Source organism: Hyla sarda, unplaced genomic scaffold, assembly GCF_029499605.1.
Source record: "Hyla sarda isolate aHylSar1 unplaced genomic scaffold, aHylSar1.hap1 scaffold_545, whole genome shotgun sequence".
In the NCBI taxonomy this organism is placed as follows: Eukaryota; Metazoa; Chordata; class Amphibia; order Anura; family Hylidae; genus Hyla; species Hyla sarda.
In genome coordinates this window covers 186,145-208,479 of record NW_026610556.1, presented here as the reverse complement: position 1 = coordinate 208,479, position 22,335 = coordinate 186,145, and the positions used below count along the sequence as shown (strand labels likewise).

Genomic DNA, 22,335 nt, shown 5'->3' with positions numbered 1-22,335 from the left:
GCAGGTAGGTGATTATAGGATGTGTTAGATATATGTCATGTGACGCAGCAGGTAGGTGATTATAGGATGTGTAGGATATATGTCATGTGGTGCAGCAGGTAGGTGATTATAGGATGTGTAGGATATATGTCATGTGACGCAGCAGGTAGGTGATTATTGGGTGTGTAGGATATATGTCATGTGACGCAACAGGTAGGTGATTATTGGATGTGTAGGATATATGTCATGTGGTGCAGCAGGTAGGTGATTATTGGGTGTGTAGGATATATGTCATGTGATGCAGCAGGTAGGTGATTATAGGATGTGTAGGATATATGTCATGTGACGCAGCAGGTAGGTGATTATAGGATGTGTAGGATATATGTCATGTGACGCAGCAGGTAGGTGATTATTGGGTGTGTAGGATATATGTCATGTGACGCAGCAGGTAGGTGATTATAGGATGTGTAGGATATATGTCATGTGGTGCAGCAGGTAGGTGATTATTGGGTGTGTAGGATATATGTCATGTGACGCAGCAGGTAGGTGATTATTGGATGTGTAGGATATATGTCATGTGGTGCAGCAGGTAGGTGATTATAGGATGTGTAGGATATATGTCATGTGGTGCAGCAGGTAGGTGATTATAGGGTGTGTAGGATATATGTCATGTGACGCAGCAGGTAGGTGATTATAGGATGTGTAGGATATATGTCATGTGACGCAGCAGGTAGGTGATTATTGGGTGTGTAGGATATATGTCATGTGACGCAACAGGTAGGTGATTATTGGATGTGTAGGATATATGTCATGTGGTGCAGCAGGTAGGTGATTATTGGGTGTGTAGGATATATGTCATGTGACGCAGCAGGTAGGTGATTATTGGATGTGTAGGATATATGTCATGTGGTGCAGCAGGTAGGTGATTATAGGATGTGTAGGATATATGTCATGTGGTGCAGCAGGTAGGTGATTATAGGGTGTGTAGGATATATGTCATGTGACGCAACAGGTAGGTGATTATTGGATGTGTAGGATATATATCATGTGGTGCAGCAGGTAGGTGATTATTGGATGTGTAGGATATATGTCATGTGACGCAGCAGGTAGGTGATTATTGGGTGTGTAGGATATATGTCATGTGGTGCAGCAGGTAGGTGATTATAGGATGTGTAGGATATAGGTCATGTGACGCAGCAGGTAGGTGATTATTGGATGTGTAGGATATATGTCATGTGGTGCAGCAGGTAGGTGATTATTGGGTGTGTAGGATATATGTCATGTGACGCAACAGGTAGGTGATTATTGGATGTGTAGGATATATGTCATGTGGTGCAGCAGGTAGGTGATTATTGGGTGTGTAGGATATATGTCATGTGACGCAGCAGGTAGGTGATTATAGGATGTGTAGGATATATGTCATGTGGTGCAGGTAGGTAGGTGATTATTGGATGTGTAGGATATATGTCATGTGGCGCAGCAGGTAGGTGATTATTGGGTGTGTAGGATATATGTCATGTGACGCAACAGGTAGGTGATTATTGGATGTGTAGGATATATGTCATGTGGTGCAGCAGGTAGGTGATTATTGGGTGTGTAGGATATATGTCATGTGACGCAACAGGTAGGTGATTATTGGATGTGTAGGATATATGTCATGTGACGCAGCAGGTAGGTGATTATAGGATGTGTAGGATATATGTCATGTGGTGCAGCAGGTAGGTGATTATTGGATGTGTAGGATATATGTCATGTGACGCAGCAGGTAGGTGATTATTGGGTGTGTAGGATATATGTCATGTGGTGCAGCAGGTAGGTGATTATAGGATGTGTAGGATATATGTCATGTGGTGCAGCAGGTAGGTGATTATAGGATGTGTAGGATATATGTCATGTGACGCAGCAGGTAGGTGATTATTGGATGTGTAGGATATATGTCATGTGGTGCAGCAGGTAGGTGATTATAGGATGTGTAGGATATATGTCATGTGGTGCAGGTAGGTGATTATTGGATGTGTAGGATATATGTCATGTGACGCAGCAGGTAGGTGATTATAGGATGTGTAGGATATATGTCATGTGGTGCAGGTAGGTAGGTGATTATTGGATGTGTAGGATATATGTCATGTGGCGCAGCAGGTAGGTGATTATTGGGTGTGTAGGATATATGTCATGTGACGCAGCAGGTAGGTGATTATTGGATGTGTAGGATATATGTCATGTGACGCAGCAGGTAGGTGATTATTGGATGTGTAGGATATATGTCATGTGACGCAACAGGTAGGTGATTATTGGATGTGTAGGATATATGTCATGTGGTGCAGCAGGTAGGTGATTATTGGGTGTGTAGGATATATGTCATGTGACGCAACAGGTAGGTGATTATTGGATGTGTAGGATATATGTCATGTGACGCAGCAGGTAGGTGATTATAGGATGTGTAGGATATATGTCATGTGGTGCAGCAGGTAGGTGATTATTGGATGTGTAGGATATATGTCATGTGACGCAGCAGGTAGGTGATTATTGGGTGTGTAGGATATATGTCATGTGGTGCAGCAGGTAGGTGATTATAGGATGTGTAGGATATATGTCATGTGGTGCAGCAGGTAGGTGATTATAGGATGTGTAGGATATATGTCATGTGGTGCAGGTAGGTGATTATAGGATGTGTAGGATATATGTCATGTGACGCAGCAGGTAGGTGATTATAGGATGTGTAGGATATATGTCATGTGGTGCAGCAGGTAGGTGATTATAGGATGTGTAGGATATATGTCATGTGGTGCAGCAGGTAGGTGATTATAGGATGTGTAGGATATATGTCATGTGGTGCAGCAGGTAGGTGATTATTGGATGTGTAGGATATATGTCATGTGACGCAGCAGGTAGGTGATTATAGGATGTGTAGGATATATGTCATGTGGTGCAGCAGGTAGGTGATTATAGGATGTGTAGGATATATGTCATGTGACGCAGCAGGTAGGTGATTATAGGATGTGTAGGATATATGTCATGTGACGCAGCAGGTAGGTGATTATAGGATGTGTAGGATATATGTCATGTGACGCAGCAGGTAGGTGATTATTGGATGTGTAGGATATATGTCATGTGACGCAGCAGGTAGGTGATTATTGGATGTGTAGGATATATGTCATGTGACGCAGCAGGTAGGTGATTATAGGATGTGTAGGATATATGTCATATGACGCAGCAGGTAGGTGATTATAGGATGTGTAGGATATATGTCATGTGACGCAGCAGGTAGGTGATTATTGGATGTGTAGGATATATGTCATGTGACGCAGCAGGTAGGTGATTATAGGATGTGTAGGATATATGTCATGTGGTGCAGGTAGGTGATTATAGGATGTGTAGGATATATGTCATGTGGTGCAGCAGGTAGGTGATTATAGGATGTGTAGGATATATGTCATGTGGTGCAGCAGGTAGGTGATTATTGGATGTGTAGGATATATGTCATGTGATGCAGCAGGTAGGTGATTATTGGATGTGTAGGATATATGTCATGTGATGCAGCAGGTAGGTGATTATTGGATGTGTAGGATATATGTCATGTGGTGCAGCAGGTAGGTGATTATAGGATGTGTAGGATATATGTCATGTGACGCAGCAGGTAGGTGATTATTGGATGTGTAGGATATATGTCATGTGACGCAGCAGGTAGGTGATTATAGGATGTGTAGGATATTTCTCATGTGATGCAGCAGGTAGGTGATTATTGGATGTGTAGGATATATGTCATGTGGTGCAGGTAGGTGATTATAGGATGTGTAGGATATATGTCATGTGGTGCAGCAGGTAGGTGATTATAGGATGTGTAGGATATATGTCATGTGGTGCAGGTAGGTGATTATAGGATGTGTAGGATATATGTCATGTGGTGCAGCAGGTAGGTGATTATTGGATGTGTAGGATATATGTCATGTGGTGCAGGTAGGTGATTATAGGATGTGTAGGATATATGTCATGTGGTGCAGCAGGTAGGTGATTATTGGATGTGTAGGATATATGTCATGTGGTGCAGGTAGGTGATTATAGGATGTGTAGGATATATGTCATGTGACGCAGCAGGTAGGTGATTATAGGATGTGTAGGGTATATGTCATGTGACGCAGCAGGTAGGTGATTATAGGATGTGTAGGATATATGTCATGTGGTGCAGGTAGGTGATTATAGGATGTGTAGGATATATGTCATGTGGTGCAGGTAGGTGATTATAGGATGTGTAGGATATATGTCATGTGGTGCAGGTAGGTGATTATAGGATGTGTAGGATATATGTCATGTGGTGCAGGTAGGTGATTATTAGGTGTGTAGGATATATGTCATGTGACGCAGCAGGTAGGTGATTATTGGATGTGTAGGATATATGTCATGTGACGCAGCAGGTAGGTGATTATTGGATGTGTAGGATATATGTCATGTAGTGCAGCAGGTAGGTGATTATTGGATGTGTAGGATATATGTCATGTGGTGCAGGTAGGTGATTATAGGATGTGTAGGATATATGTCATGTGGTGCAGGTAGGTGATTATAGGATGTGTAGGATATATGTCATGTGGTGCAGCAGGTAGGTGATTATAGGGTGTGTAGGATATATGTCATGTGACGCAGCAGGTAGGTGATTATAGGATGTGTAGGATATATGTCATGTGGTGCAGGTAGGTGATTATAGGATGTGTAGGATATATGTCATGTAACGCAGCAGGTAGGTGATTATTGGATGTGTAGGATATATGTCATGTGACGCAGCAGGTAGGTGATTATAGGATGTGTAGGATATATGTCATGTGGTGCAGCAGGTAGGTGATTATAGGATGTGTAGGATATATGTCATGTGGTGCAGCAGGTAGGTGATTATAGGATGTGTAGGATATATGTCATGTGGTGCAGCAGGTAGGTGATTATTGGATGTGTAGGATATATGTCATGTGGTGCAGCAGGTAGGTGATTATTGGATGTGTAGGATATATGTCATGTGGTGCAGGTAGGTGATTATAGGATGTGTAGGATATATGTCATGTGGTGCAGCAGGTAGGTTATTATAGGATGTGTAGGATATATGTCATGTGACGCAGCAGGTAGGTGATTATTAGGTGTGTAGGATATATGTCATGTGGTGCAGCAGGTAGGTGATTATAGGATGTGTAGGATATATGTCATGTGGTGCAGCAGGTAGGTGATTATAGGGTGTGTAGGATATATGTCATGTGACGCAGCAGGTAGGTGATTATAGGATGTGTAGGATATATGTCATGTGGTGCAGCAGGTAGGTGATTATTAGGTGTGTAGGATATATGTCATGTGGTGCAGCAGGTAGGTGATTATAGGATGTGTAGGATATATGTCATGTGGTGCAGCAGGTAGGTGATTATAGGGTGTGTAGGATATATGTCATGTGACGCAGCAGGTAGGTGATTATAGGATGTGTAGGATATATGTCATGTGGTGCAGCAGGTAGGTGATTATAGGATGTGTAGGATATATGTCATGTGACGCAGCAGGTAGGTGATTATAGGATGTGTAGGATATATGTCATGTGGTGCAGCAGGTAGGTGATTATAGGATGTGTAGGATATATGTCATGTGACGCAGCAGGTAGGTGATTATAGGATGTGTAGGATATATGTCATGTGGTGCAGGTAGGTGATTATAGGATGTGTAGGATATATGTCATGTGGTGCAGCAGGTAGGTGATTATAGGATGTGTAGGATATATGTCATGTGGTGCAGGTAGGTGATTATAGGATGTGTAGGATATATGTCATGTGATGCAGCAGGTAGGTGATTATTGGATGTGTAGGATATATGTCATGTGACGCAGCAGGTAGGTGATTATAGGATGTGTAGGATATATGTCATGTGATGCAGCAGGTAGGTGATTATAGGATGTGTAGGATATATGTCATGTGACGCAGCAGGTAGGTGATTATAGGATGTGTAGGATATATGTCATGTGATGCAGCAGGTAGGTGATTATTGGATGTGTAGGATATATGTCATGTGGTGCAGCAGGTAGGTGATTATAGGATGTGTAGGATATATGTCATGTGACGCAGCAGGTAGGTGATTATTGGATGTGTAGGATATATGTCATGTGACGCAGCAGGTAGGTGATTATTGGATGTGTAGGATATATGTCATGTGGTGCAGCAGGTAGGTGATAATAGGATGTGTAGGATATATGTCATGTGGTGCAGCAGGTAGGTGATTATAGGATGTGTAGGATATATGTCATGTGACGCAGCAGGTAGGTGATTATAGGATGTGTAGGATATATGTCATGTGGTGCAGGTAGGTGATTATAGGATGTGTAGGATATATGTCATGTGGTGCAGCAGGTAGGTGATTATAGGATGTATAGGATATATGTCATGTGATGCAGCAGGTAGGTGATTATAGGATGTGTAGGATATATGTCATGTGATGCAGCAGGTAGGTGATTATTGGATGTGTAGGATATATGTCATGTGACGCAGCAGGTAGGTGATTATTGGATGTGTAGGATATATGTCATGTGACGCAGCAGGTAGGTGATTATTGGATGTGTAGGATATATGTCATGTGATGCAGCAGGTAGGTGATTATTGGATGTGTAGGATATATGTCATGTGGTGCAGGTAGGTGATTATAGGATGTGTAGGATATATGTCATGTGACGCAGCAGGTAGGTGATTATTGGATGTGTAGGATATATGTCATGTGGTGCAGCAGGTAGGTGATTATAGGATGTGTAGGATATATGTCATGTGGTGCAGGTAGGTGATTATAGGATGTGTAGGATATATGTCATGTGGTGCAGCAGGTAGGTGATTATTGGATGTGTAGGATATATGTCATGTGACGCAGCAGGTAGGTGATTATAGGATGTGTAGGATATATGTCATGTGGTGCAGCAGGTAGGTGATTATTGGATGTGTAGGATATATGTCATGTGGTGCAGGTAGGTGATTATAGGATGTGTAGGATATATGTCATGTGATGCAGCAGGTAGGTGATTATAGGATGTGTAGGATATATGTCATGTGGTGCAGGTAGGTTATTATAGGATGTGTAGGATATATGTCATGTGACGCAGCAGGTAGGTGATTATTGGATGTGTAGGATATTCCTCATGTGGTGCAGCAGGTAGGTGATTATAGGATGTGTAGGATATATGTCATGTGGTGCAGCAGGTAGGTGATTATAGGATGTGTAGGATATATGTCATGTGGTGCAGCAGGTAGGTGATTATTGGATGTGTAGGATATATGTCATGTGGTGCAGGTAGGTGATTATAGGATGTGTAGGATATATGTCATGTGACGCAGCAGGTAGGTGATTATTGGATGTGTAGGATATATGTCATGTGACGCAGCAGGTAGGTGATTATAGGATGTGTAGGATATATGTCATGTGGTGCAGCAGGTAGGTGATTATAGGATGTGTAGGATATATGTCATGTGGTGCAGCAGGTAGGTGATTATTAGGTGTGTAGGATATATGTCATGTGACGCAGCAGGTAGGTGATTATAGGGTGTGTAGGATATATGTCATGTGGTGCAGGTAGGTGATTATAGGATGTGTAGGATATATGTCATGTGACGCAGCAGGTAGGTGATTATAGGATGTGTAGGATATATGTCATGTGGTGCAGCAGGTAGGTGATTATTGGATGTGTAGGATATATGTCATGTGACGCAGCAGGTAGGTGATTATTGGATGTGTAGGATATATGTCATGTGACGCAGCAGGTAGGTGATTATAGGATGTGTAGGATATATGTCATGTGGTGCAGCAGGTAGGTGATTATTGGATGTGTAGGATATATGTCATGTGGTGCAGGTAGGTGATTATAGGATGTGTAGGATATATGTCATGTGATGCAGCAGGTAGGTGATTATAGGATGTGTAGGATATATGTCATGTGGTGCAGCAGGTAGGTGATTATAGGATGTGTAGGATATATGTCATGTGACGCAGCAGGTAGGTGATTATAGGATGTGTAGGATATATGTCATGTGATGCAGCAGGTAGGTGATTATAGGATGTGTAGGATATATGTCATGTGATGCAGCAGGTAGGTGATTATTGGATGTGTAGGATATATGTCATGTGAGCAGCAGGTAGGTGATTATAGGATGTGTAGGATATATGTCATGTGGTGCAGGTAGGTGATTATTGGATGTGTAGGATATATGTCATGTGATGCAGCAGGTAGGTGATTATAGGATGTGTAGGATATATGTCATGTGACGCAGCAGGTAGGTGATTATAGGATGTGTAGGATATATGTCATGTGGTGCAGGTAGGTGATTATAGGATGTGTAGGATATATGTCATGTGGTGCAGCAGGTAGGTGATTATTGGATGTGTAGGATATATGTCATGTGACGCAGCAGGTAGGTGATTATAGGATGTGTAGGATATATGTCATGTGGTGCAGCAGGTAGGTGATTATAGGATGTGTAGGATATATGTCATGTGGTGCGGCAGGTAGGTGATTATAGGATGTGTAGGATATATGTCATGTGACGCAGCAGGTAGGTGATTATAGGATGTGTAGGATATATGTCATGTGGTGCAGGTAGGTGATTATAGGATGTGTAGGATATATGTCATGTGATGCAGCAGGTAGGTGATTATTGGATGTGTAGGATATATGTCATGTGACGCAGCAGGTAGGTGATTATAGGATGTGTAGGATATATGTCATGTGGTGCAGCAGGTAGGTGATTATTGGATGTGTAGGATATATATCATGTGGTGCAGGTAGGTGATTATAGGATGTGTAGGATATATGTCATGTGACGCAGCAGGTAGGTGATTATAGGATGTGTAGGATATATGTCATGTGACGCAGCAGGTAGGTGATTATTGGATGTGTAGGATATATGTCATGTGACGCAGCAGGTAGGTGATTATTGGATGTGTAGGATATATGTCATGTGGTGCAGCAGGTAGGTGATTATTGGATGTGTAGGATATATGTCATGTGGTGCAGCAGGTAGGTGATTATAGGATGTGTAGGATATATGTCATGTGGTGCAGCAGGTAGGTGATTATAGGATGTGTAGGATATATGTCATGTGGTGCAGCAGGTAGGTGATTATAGGATGTGTAGGATATATGTCATGTGGTGCAGGTAGGTGATTATAGGATGTGTAGGATATATGTCATGTGACGCAGCAGGTAGGTGATTATAGGATGTGTAGGATATATGTCATGTGACGCAGCAGGTAGGTGATTATAGGATGTGTAGGATATATGTCATGTGACGCAGCAGGTAGGTGATTATAGGATGTGTAGGATATATGTCATGTGACGCAGCAGGTAGGTGATTATTGGATGTGTAGGATATATGTCATGTGGTGCAGGTAGGTGATTATAGGATGTGTAGGATATATGTCATGTGATGCAGCAGGTAGGTTATTATAGGATGTGTAGGATATATGTCATGTGACGCAGCAGGTAGGTGATTATTGGATGTGTAGGATATATGTCATGTGGTGCAGGTAGGTGATTATAGGATGTGTAGGATATGTCATGTGACGCAGCAGGTAGGTGATTATAGGATGTGTAGGATATATGTCATGTGGTGCAGCAGGTAGGTGATTATAGGATGTGTAGGATATATGTCATGTGACGCAGCAGGTAGGTGATTATAGGATGTGTAGGATATATGTCATGTGACACAGCAGGTAGGTGATTATAGGATGTGTAGGATATATGTCATGTGGTGCAGGTAGGTGATTATAGGATGTGTAGGATATATGTCATGTGATGCAGCAGGTAGGTTATTATAGGATGTGTAGGATATATGTCATGTGACGCAGCAGGTAGGTGATTATAGGATGTGTAGGATATATGTCATGTGAGGCAGCAGGTAGGTGATTATAGGATGTGTAGGATATATGTCATGTGGTGCAGCAGGTAGGTGATTATTGGATGTGTAGGATATATGTCATGTGGTGCAGGTAGGTGATTATAGGATGTGTAGGATATATGTCATGTGACGCAGCAGGTAGGTGATTATTGGATGTGTAGGATATATGTCATGTGGTGCAGCAGGTAGGTGATTATAGGATGTGTAGGATATATGTCATGTGACGCAGCAGGTAGGTGATTATAGGATGTGTAGGATATATGTCATGTGGTGCAGCAGGTAGGTGATTATAGGATGTGTAGGATATATGTCATGTGACGCAGCAGGTAGGTGATTATAGGATGTGTAGGATATATGTCATGTGACGCAGCAGGTAGGTGATTATAGGATGTGTAGGATATATGTCATGTGGTGCAGCAGGTAGGTGATTATAGGATGTGTAGGATATATGTCATGTGACGCAGCAGGTAGGTGATTATTGGATGTGTAGGATATATGTCATGTGACGCAGCAGGTAGGTGATTATAGGATGTGTAGGATATATGTCATGTGGTGCAGCAGGTAGGTGATTATTGGATGTGTAGGATATATGTCATGTGACGCAGCAGGTAGGTGATTATTGGATGTGTAGGATATATGTCATGTGGTGCAGCAGGTAGGTGATTATTGGATGTGTAGGATATATGTCATGTGACGCAGCAGGTAGGTGATTATAGGATGTGTAGGATATATGTCATGTGGTGCAGCAGGTAGGTGATTATACGGATGTGTAGGATATATGTCATGTGGATGCAGCAGGTAGGTGATTATACGGATGTGTAGGATATATGTCATGTGGTGCAGCAGGTAGGTGATTATAGGATGTGTAGGATATATGTCATGTGACGCAGCAGGTAGGTGATTATTGGATGTGTAGGATATATGTCATGTGGTGCAGCAGGTAGGTGATTATAGGATGTGTAGGATATATGTCATGTGATGCAGCAGGTAGGTGATTATTGGATGTGTAGGATATATGTCATGTGGTGCAGGTAGGTGATTATAGGATGTGTAGGATATATGTCATGTGGTGCAGCAGGTAGGTGATTATTGGATGTGTAGGATATATGTCATGTGACGCAGCAGGTAGGTGATTATAGGATGTGTAGGATATATGTCATGTGACGCAGCAGGTAGGTGATTATAGGATGTGTAGGATATATGTCATGTGATGCAGCAGGTAGGTGATTATTGGATGTGTAGGATATATGTCATGTGGTGCAGGTAGGTGATTATAGGATGTGTAGGATATATGTCATGTGACGCAGCAGGTAGGTGATTATTGGATGTGTAGGATATATGTCATGTGGTGCAGCAGGTAGGTGATTATAGGATGTGTAGGATATATGTCATGTGACGCAGCAGGTAGGTGATTATAGGATGTGTAGGATATATGTCATGTGGTGCAGGTAGGTGATTATAGGATGTGTAGGATATATGTCATGTGGTGCAGCAGGTAGGTGATTATAGGATGTGTAGGATATATGTCATGTGACGCAGCAGGTAGGTGATTATAGGATGTGTAGGATATATGTCATGTGACGCAGCAGGTAGGTGATTATTGGATGTGTAGGATATATGTCATGTGACGCAGCAGGTAGGTGATTATAGGATGTGTAGGATATATGTCATGTGGTGCAGCAGGTAGGTGATTATAGGATGTGTAGGATATATGTCATGTGGACGCAGCAGGTAGGTGATTATTGGATGTGTAGGATATATGTCATGTGGTGCAGGTAGGTGATTATAGGATGGTGTAGGATATATGTCATGTGACGCAGCAGGTAGGTGATTATAGGATGTGTAGGATATATGTCATGTGGTGCAGCAGGTAGGTGATTATAGGATGTGTAGGATATATGTCATGTGACGCAGCAGGTAGGTGATTATTGGATGTGTAGGATATATGTCATGTGACGCAGCAGGTAGGTGATTATAGGATGTGTAGGATATATGTCATGTGAGCAGCAGGTAGGTGATTATAGGATGTGTAGGATATATGTCATGTGGTGCAGCAGGTAGGTGATTATAGGATGTGTAGGATATATGTCATGTGGTGCAGGTAGGTGATTATAGGGTGTGTAGGATATATGTCATGTGGTGCAGCAGGTAGGTGATTATTGTGTGTGTAGGATATATGTCATGTGGTGCAGGTAGGTGATTATAGGATGTGTAGGATATATGTCATGTGGTGCAGCAGGTAGGTGATTATTGGATGTGTAGGATATATGTCATGTGGTGCAGCAGGTAGGTGATTATTGGATGTGTAGGATATATGTCATGTGGTGCAGGTAGGTGATTATAGGATGTGTAGGATATATGTCATGTGGTGCAGCAGGTAGGTGATTATAGGATGTGTAGGATATATGTCATGTGGTGCAGGTAGGTGATTATAGGATGTGTAGGATATATGTCATGTGACGCAGCAGGTAGGTGATTATTGGATGTGTAGGATATATGTCATGTGATGCAGCAGGTAAGTGATTATTGGATGTGTAGGATATATGTCATGTGATGCAGCAGGTAGGTGATTATAGGATGTGTAGGATATATGTCATGTGACGCAGCAGGTAGGTGATTATAGGATGTGTAGGATATATGTCATGTGGTGCAGGTAGGTGATTATAGGATGTGTAGGATATATGTCATGTGGTGCAGCAGGTAGGTGATTATAGGATGTGTAGGATATATGTCATGTGGTGCAGCAGGTAGGTGATTATAGGATGTGTAGGATATATGTCATGTGGTGCAGCAGGTAGGTGATTATTGGATGTGTAGGATATATGTCATGTGGTGCAGCAGGTAGGTGATTATAGGATGTGTAGGATATATGTCATGTGGTGCAGGTAGGTGATTATAGGATGTGTAGGATATATGTCATGTGGTGCAGCAGGTAGGTGATTATAGGATGTGTAGGATATATGTCATGTGGTGCAGCAGGTAGGTGATTATAGGATGTGTATGATATATGTCATGTGACGCAGCAGGTAGGTGATTATTGGATGTGTAGGATATATGTCATGTGGTGCAGGTAGGTGATTATAGGATGTGTAGGATATATGTCATGTGGTGCAGCAGGTAGGTGATTATAGGATGTGTAGGATATATGTCATGTGACGCAGCAGGTAGGTGATTATTGGATGTGTAGGATATATGTCATGTGACGCAGCAGGTAGGTGATTATTGGATGTGTAGGATATATGTCATGTGACGCAGCAGGTAGGTGATTATAGGATGTGTAGGATATATGTCATGTGACGCAGCAGGTAGGTGATTATAGGATGTGTAGGATATATGTCATGTGGTGCAGCAGGTAGGTGATTATAGGATGTGTAGGATATATGTCATGTGACGCAGCAGGTAGGTGATTATTGGATGTGTAGGATATATGTCATGTGACGCAGCAGGTAGGTGATTATAGGATGTGTAGGATATATGTCATGTGACGCAGCAGGTAGGTGATTATTGGATGTGTAGGATATATGTCATGTGGTGCAGGTAGGTGATTATAGGATGTGTAGGATATATGTCATGTGATGCAGCAGGTAGGTTATTATAGGATGTGTAGGATATATGTCATGTGACGCAGCAGGTAGGTGATTATAGGATGTGTAGGATATATGTCATGTGAGGCAGCAGGTAGGTGATTATAGGATGTGTAGGATATATGTCATGTGGTGCAGCAGGTAGGTGATTATAGGATGTGTAGGATATATGTCATGTGACGCAGCAGGTAGGTGATTATAGGATGTGTAGGATATATGTCATGTGACGCAGCAGGTAGGTGATTATAGGATGTGTAGGATATATGTCATGTGGTGCAGCAGGTAGGTGATTATAGGATGTGTAGGATATATGTCATGTGACGCAGCAGGTAGGTGATTATAGGATGTGTAGGATATATGTCATGTGGTGCAGCAGGTAGGTGATTATAGGTTGTGTAGGATATATGTCATGTGATGCAGCAGGTAGGTGATTATAGGATGTGTAGGATATATGTCATGTGGTGCAGCAGGTAGGTGATTATTGGATGTGTAGGATATATGTCATGTGACGCAGCAGGTAGGTGATTATAGGATGTGTAGGATATATGTCATGTGACGCAGCAGGTAGGTGATTATTAGGTGTGTAGGATATATGTCATGTGACGCAGCAGGTAGGTGATTATTAGGTGTGTAGGATATATGTCATGTGGTGCAGCAGGTAGGTGATTATTGGATGTGTAGGATATATGTCATGTGATGCAGCAGGTAGGTTATTATAGGATGTGTAGGATATATGTCATGTGGTGCAGCAGGTAGGTGATTATTGGATGTGTAGGATATATGTCATGTGACGCAGCAGGTAGGTGATTATTGGATGTGTAGGATATATGTCATGTGACGCAGCAGGTAGGTGATTATAGGATGTGTAGGATATATGTCATGTGGTGCAGCAGGTAGGTGATTATTAGGTGTGTAGGATATATGTCATGTGACGCAGCAGGTAGGTGATTATAGGATGTGTAGGATATATGTCATGTGGTGCAGCAGGTAGGTGATTATACGATGTGTAGGATATATGTCATGTGATGCAGCAGGTAGGTGATTATACGATGTGTAGGATATATGTCATGTGGTGCAGCAGGTAGGTGATTATTGGATGTGTAGGATATATGTCATGTGACGCAGCAGGTAGGTGATTATTGGATGTGTAGGATATATGTCATGTGATGCAGCAGGTAGGTGATTATTGGATGTGTAGGATATATGTCATGTGGTGCAGCAGGTAGGTGATTATTGGATGTGTAGGATATATGTCATGTGGTGCAGGTAGGTGATTATAGGATGTGTAGGATATATGTCATGTGACGCAGCAGGTAGGTGATTATAGGATGTGTAGGATATATGTCATGTGACGCAGCAGGTAGGTGATTATAGGATGTGTAGGATATATGTCATGTGACGCAGCAGGTAGGTGATTATTGGATGTGTAGGATATATGTCATGTGGTGCAGCAGGTAGGTGATTATAGGATGTGTAGGATATATGTCATGTGACGCAGCAGGTAGGTGATTATAGGATGTGTAGGATATATGTCATGTGACGCAGCAGGTAGGTGATTATTGGATGTGTAGGATATATGTCATGTGGTGCAGCAGGTAGGTGATTATAGGATGTGTAGGATATATGTCATGTGATGCAGCAGGTAGGTGATTATTGGATGTGTAGGATATATGTCATGTGACGCAGCAGGTAGGTGATTATTGGATGTGTAGGATATATGTCATGTGACGCAGCAGGTAGGTGATTATAGGATGTGTAGGATATATGTCATGTGACGCAGCAGGTAGGTGATTATAGGATGTGTAGGATATATGTCATGTGGTGCAGGTAGGTGATTATAGGATGTGTAGGATATATGTCATGTGACGCAGCAGGTAGGTGATTATTGGATGTGTAGGATATATGTCATGTGACGCAGCAGGTAGGTGATTATAGGATGTGTAGGATATATGTCATGTGGTGCAGCAGGTAGGTGATTATTGGATGTGTAGGATATATGTCATGTGACGCAGCAGGTAGGTGATTATTGGATGTGTAGGATATATGTCATGTGGTGCAGGTAGGTGATTATAGGATGTGTAGGGTATATGTCATGTGGTGCAGGTAGGTGATTATAGGATGTGTAGGATATATGTCATGTGACGCAGCAGGTAGGTGATTATTGGATGTGTAGGATATATGTCATGTGACGCAGCAGGTAGGTGATTATAGGATGTGTAGGATATATGTCATGTGGTGCAGCAGGTAGGTGATTATTAGGTGTGTAGGATATATGTCATGTGGTGCAGCAGGTAGGTGATTATAGTATGTGTAGGATATATGTCATGTGGTGCAGGTAGGTGATTATAGGATGTGTAGGATATATGTCATGTGGTGCAGCAGGTAGGTGATTATAGGATGTGTAGGATATATGTCATGTGGTGCAGCAGGTAGGTGATTATAGGATGTGTAGGATATATGTCATGTGGTGCAGGTAGGTGATTATAGGATGTGTAGGATATATGTCATGTGGTGCAGCAGGTAGGTGATTATTGGATGTGTAGGATATATGTCATGTGATGCAGCAGGTAAGTGATTATTGGATGTGTAGGATATATGTCATGTGATGCAGCAGGTAGGTGATTATAGGATGTGTAGGATATATGTCATGTGACGCAGCAGGTAGGTGATTATAGGATGTGTAGGATATATGTCATGTGGTGCAGGTAGGTGATTATAGGATGTGTAGGATATATGTCATGTGGTGCAGCAGGTAGGTGATTATAGGATGTGTAGGATATATGTCATGTGGTGCAGCAGGTAGGTGATTATAGGATGTATAGGATATATGTCATGTGACGCAGCAGGTAGGTGATTATAGGATGTGTAGGATATATGTCATGTGGTGCAGGTAGGTGATTATAGGATGTGTAGGATATATGTCATGTGGTGCAGCAGGTAGGTGATTATAGGATGTGTAGGATATATGTCATGTGACGCAGCAGGTAGGTGATTATAGGATGTGTAGGATATATGTCATGTGACGCAGCAGGTAGGTGATTATAGGATGTGTAGGATATATGTCATGTGACGCAGCAGGTAGGTGATTATAGGATATATGTCATGTGATGCAGCAGGTAGGTGATTATAGGATGTATAGGATATATGTCATGTGACGCAGCAGGTAGGTGATTATAGGATGTGTAGGATATATGTCATGTGGTGCAGGTAGGTGATTATAGGATGTGTAGGATATATGTCATGTGGTGCAGGTAGGTGATTATAGGATGTGTAGGATATATGTCATGTGACGCAGCAGGTAGGTGATTATAGGATATATGTCATGTGACGCAGGTAGGTGATTATAGGATATATGTCATGTGGTGCAGGTAGGTGATTATAGGATATATGTCATGTGGTGCAGGTAGGTGATTATAGGATATATGTCATGTGGTGCAGGTAGGTGATTATAGGATATATGTCATGTGGTGCAGCAGGTAGGTGATTATAGGATATATGTCATGTGACGCAGCAGGTAGGTTATTATAGGATATATGTCATGTGACGCAGCAGGTAGGTTATTATAGGATATATGTCATGTGACGCAGCAGGTAGGTGATTATAGGATATATGTCATGTGACGCAGCAGGTAGGTGATTATAGGATATATGTCATGTGACGCAGCAGGTAGGTGATTATAGGATATATGTCATGTGACGCAGCAGGTAGGTGATTATAGGATATATGTCATGTGACGCAGCAGGTAGGTGATTATAGGATATATGTCATGTGACGCAGCAGGTAGGTGATTATAGGATATATGTCATGTGACGCAGCAGGTAGGTGATTATAGGATATATGTCATGTGACGCAGCAGGTAGGTGATTATAGGATATATGTCATGTGACGCAGCAGGTAGGTGATTATAGGATATATGTCATGTGACGCAGCAGGTAGGTGATTATAGGATATATGTCATGTGACGCAGCAGGTAGGTGATTATAGGATATATGTCATGTGACGCAGCAGGTAGGTGATTATAGGATATATGTCATGTGACGCAGCAGGTAGGTGATTATAGGATATATGTCATGTGGTGCAGGTAGGTGATTATAGGATATATGTCATGTGACGCAGCAGGTAGGTGATTATAGGATATATGTCATGTGACGCAGCAGGTAGGTGATTATAGGATATATGTCATGTGACGCAGCAGGTAGGTGATTATAGGATATATGTCATGTGACGCAGTAGGTAGGTGATTATAGGATATATGTCATGTGACGCAGCAGGTAGGTGATTATAGGATATATGTCATGTGGTGCAGGTAGGTGATTATAGGATATATGTCATGTGACGCAGCAGGTAGGTGATTATAGGATGTGTAGGATATATGTCATGTGACGCAGCAGGTAGGTGATTATAGGATGTGTAGGATATATGTCATGTGGTGCAGGTAGGTGATTATAGGATATATGTCATGTGACGCATTAGGTAGGTTATTATAGGATATATGTCATGTGACGCAGCAGGTAGGTGATTATAGGATATATGTCATGTGACGCAGCAGGTAGGTGATTATAGGATATATGTCATGTGGTGCAGGTAGGTGATTATAGGATATATGTCATGTGACGCATTAGGTAGGTTATTATAGGATATATGTCATGTGACGCAGCAGGTAGGTGATTATAGGATATATGTCATGTGACGCAGCAGGTAGGTGATTATAGGATATATGTCATGTGACGCAGCAGGTAGGTGATTATAGGATCTATGTCATGTGACGCAGCAGGTAGGTTATTATAGGATATATGTCATGTGACGCAGCAGGTAGGTTATTATAGGATATATGTCATGTGACGCAGCAGGTAGGTGATTATAGGATATATGTCATGTGACGCAGCAGGTAGGTGATTATAGGATATATGTCATGTGACGCAGCAGGTAGGTGATTATAGGATATATGTCATGTGACGCAGCAGGTAGGTGATTATAGGATATATGTCATGTGACGCATTAGGTAGGTTATTATAGGATATATGTCATGTGGTGCAGGTAGGTGATTATAGGATATATGTCATGTGGTGCAGCAGGTAGGTGATTATAGGATGTGTAGGATATATGTCATGTGACGCAGCAGGTAGGTGATTATAGGATGTGTAGGATATATGTCATGTGACGCAGCAGGTAGGTGATTATAGGATGTGTAGGATATATGTCATGTGGTGCAGCAGGTAGGTGATTATAGGATGTGTAGGATATATGTCATGTGATGCAGCAGGTAGGTGATTATTGGGTGTGTAGGATATATGTCATGTGACGCAGCAGGTAGGTGATTATAGGATGTGTAGGATATATGTCATGTGGTGCAGCAGGTAGGTGATTATTGGATGTGTAGGATATATGTCATGTGACGCAGCAGGTAGGTGATTATAGGATGTGTAGGATATATGTCATGTGGTGCAGCAGGTAGGTGATTATAGGATGTGTAGGATATATGTCATGTGACGCAGCAGGTAGGTGATTATTGGATGTGTAGGATATATGTCATGTGGTGCAGGTAGGTGATTATAGGATGTGTAGGATATATGTCATGTGACGCAGCAGGTAGGTGATTATTGGATGTGTAGGATATATGTCATGTGGTGCAGCAGGTAGGTGATTATAGGATGTGTAGGATATATGTCATGTGACGCAGCAGGTAGGTTATTATAGGATATATGTCATGTGACGCATTAGGTAGGTTATTATAGGATATATGTCATGTGACGCAGCAGGTAGGTGATTATAGGATATATGTCATGTGACGCAGCAGGTAGGTGATTATAGGATATATGTCATGTGACGCAGCAGGTAGGTGATTATAGGATATATGTCATGTGACGCAGCAGGTAGGTGATTATAGGATATATGTCATGTGACGCAGCAGGTAGGTGATTATAGGATATATGTCATGTGACGCAGCAGGTAGGTGATTACAGGATATATGTCATGTGACGCAGCAGGTAGGTGATTATAGGATATATGTTATGTGACGCAGCAGGTAGGTTATTATAGGATATATGTCATGTGGTGCAGCAGGTAGGTGATTATAGGATATATGTCATGTGGTGCAGCAGGTAGGTGATTATAGGATATATGTCATGTGGTGCAGGTAGGTGATTATTGGATGTGTAGGATATATGTCATGTGGTGCAGGTAGGTGATTATTGGATGTGTAGGATATATGTCATGTGGTGCAGGTAGGTTATTATAGGATGTGTAGGATATATGTCATGTGACGCAGCAGGTAGGTGATTATAGGATGTGTAGGATATATGTCATGTGGTGCAGGTAGGTTATTATAGGATATATGTCATGTGGTGCAGGTAGGTTATTATAGGATATATGTCATGTGGTGCAGGTAGGTGATTATAGGATATATGTCATGTGACGCAGCAGGTAGGTGATTATAGGATATATGTCATGTGGTGCAGCAGGTAGGTGATTATAGGATATATGTCATGTGACGCAGCAGGTAGGTGATTATAGGATATATGTCATGTGACGCAGTAGGTAGGTGATTATAGGATATATGTCATGTGACGCAGCAGGTAGGTGATTATAGGATATATGTCATGTGGTGCAGGTAGGTGATTATAGGATATATGTCATGTGGTGCAGGTAGGTGATTATAGGATATATGTCATGTGACGCAGCAGGTAGGTGATTATAGGATATATGTCATGTGACGCAGCAGGTAGGTGATTATAGGATATATTTCATGTGGTGCAGGTAGGTGATTATAGGATATATGTCACGTGACGCAGCAGGTAGGTGATTATAGGATATATGTCATGTGACGCAGCAGGTAGGTGATTATAAGATATATGTCATGTGGTGCAGCAGGTAGGTGATTATAGGATATATGTCATGTGGTGCAGGTAGGTGATTATAGGATATATGTCATGTGGTGCAGGTAGGTGATTATAGGATATATGTCATGTGGTGCAGGTAGGTGATTATAGGATATATTTCATGTGGTGCAGGTAGGTGATTATAGGATACATGTCATGTGACGCAGCAGGTAGGTGATTATAGGATACATGTCATGTGACGCAGCAGGTAGGTGATTATAGGATACATGTCATGTGACGCAGCAGGTAGGTGATTATAGGATATATGTCATGTGGTGCAGGTAGGTGATTATAGGATATATGTCATGTGGTGCAGCAGGTAGGTGATTATAGGATATATGTCATGTGACGCAGCAGGTAGGTGATTATAGGATATATGTCATGTGACGCAGTAGGTAGGTGATTATAGGATATATGTCATGTGACGCAGCAGGTAGGTGATTATAGGATATATGTCATGTGGTGCAGGTAGGTGATTATAGGATATATGTCATGTGGTGCAGGTAGGTGATTATAGGATATATGTCATGTGACGCAGCAGGTAGGTGATTATAGGATATATGTCATGTGACGCAGCAGGTAGGTGATTATAGGATATATTTCATGTGGTGCAGGTAGGTGATTATAGGATATATGTCACGTGACGCAGCAGGTAGGTGATTATAGGATATATGTCACGTGACGCAGCAGGTAGGTGATTATAAGATATATGTCATGTGGTGCAGCAGGTAGGTGATTATAGGATATATGTCATGTGGTGCAGGTAGGTGATTATAGGATATATGTCATGTGGTGCAGGTAGGTGATTATAGGATATATGTCATGTGGTGCAGGTAGGTGATTATAGGATATATTTCATGTGGTGCAGGTAGGTGATTATAGGATACATGTCATGTGACGCAGCAGGTAGGTGATTATAGGATATATGTCATGTGGTGCAGGTAGGTGATTATAGGATATATGTCATGTGACGCAGCAGGTAGGTGATTATAGGATATATGTCATGTGGTGCAGGTAGGTGATTATAGGATATATGTCATGTGACGCAGGTAGGTTATTATAGGATATATGTCATGTGACGCAGCAGGTAGGTGATTATAGGATATATGTCATGTGACGCAGCAGGTAGGTGATTATAGGATATATGTCATGTGACGCAGCAGGTAGGTGATTATAGGATATATGTCATGTGACGCAGCAGGTAGGTGATTATAGGATATATGTCATGTGACGCAGCAGGTAGGTGATTATAGGATATATGTCATGTGACGCAGCAGGTAGGTGATTATAGGATATATGTCATGTGACGCAGTAGGTAGGTGATTATAGGATATATGTCATGTGACGCAGCAGGTAGGTGATTATAGGATATATGTCATGTGACGCAGCAGGTAGGTGATTATAGGATATATGTCATGTGACGCGCTCTAGGTGAAGCCTTTAGTTGCGACCTGTTTGGTGCCGCTGTTCCTGCTTTGTGCTTAGGTGAAGTAACGACCTCTTGCTTTGTTTATACATTTACCGGGTTTCTACCTTACTGGGTGCAGACAATATTTGGGACACTTTGTGGCTCTTTTAGCTTTTTGTATCCACGGATATTCTTGGGATTAACCCCTTGTTCTTGGGACCTCCGGTTGTGTATTTGTGGGACCATCTTGGTAATTTGTGACCGTTTTGAAATGAATTTTTGCTAAACAATAAAGATTGAATTTTGTGCCCCAGAATTCCTTGGTTTTTGTTGTTTTTTTGGGGTCATTTGTCTCCTATAATTAGTTTTTATTCGATTCTCTCTGTCTGACTTTTCGCTTTTCCTCGCGCCTCCTGTAAATTCCCTCCTCAGAACTTCTCTCTTGTAGCCTCGGATGTAGGTTGTTAGATTCCTCATGAAAAGTGGACTGGTCAGTACAATACCACATGTCGGGGGTGAGAAGAACTTACCTGTAGGATGGTGTTCCCAGCCACTTATATGGGGAGACCGTTCCCCTCTGGGACCACATCCAAGATG

The 22,335-nt window shown here is 42.0% G+C and overlaps 1 protein-coding gene across 1 annotated transcript in view; it reads left to right on the top strand.

Annotated features, from left to right (window-relative positions):
- Positions 1–22,335, top strand: part of LOC130339558 (zinc finger protein ZFP2-like) — a 78,971-nt gene that overhangs the window by 18,867 nt on the left and 37,769 nt on the right. The window lies entirely within an intron of this gene.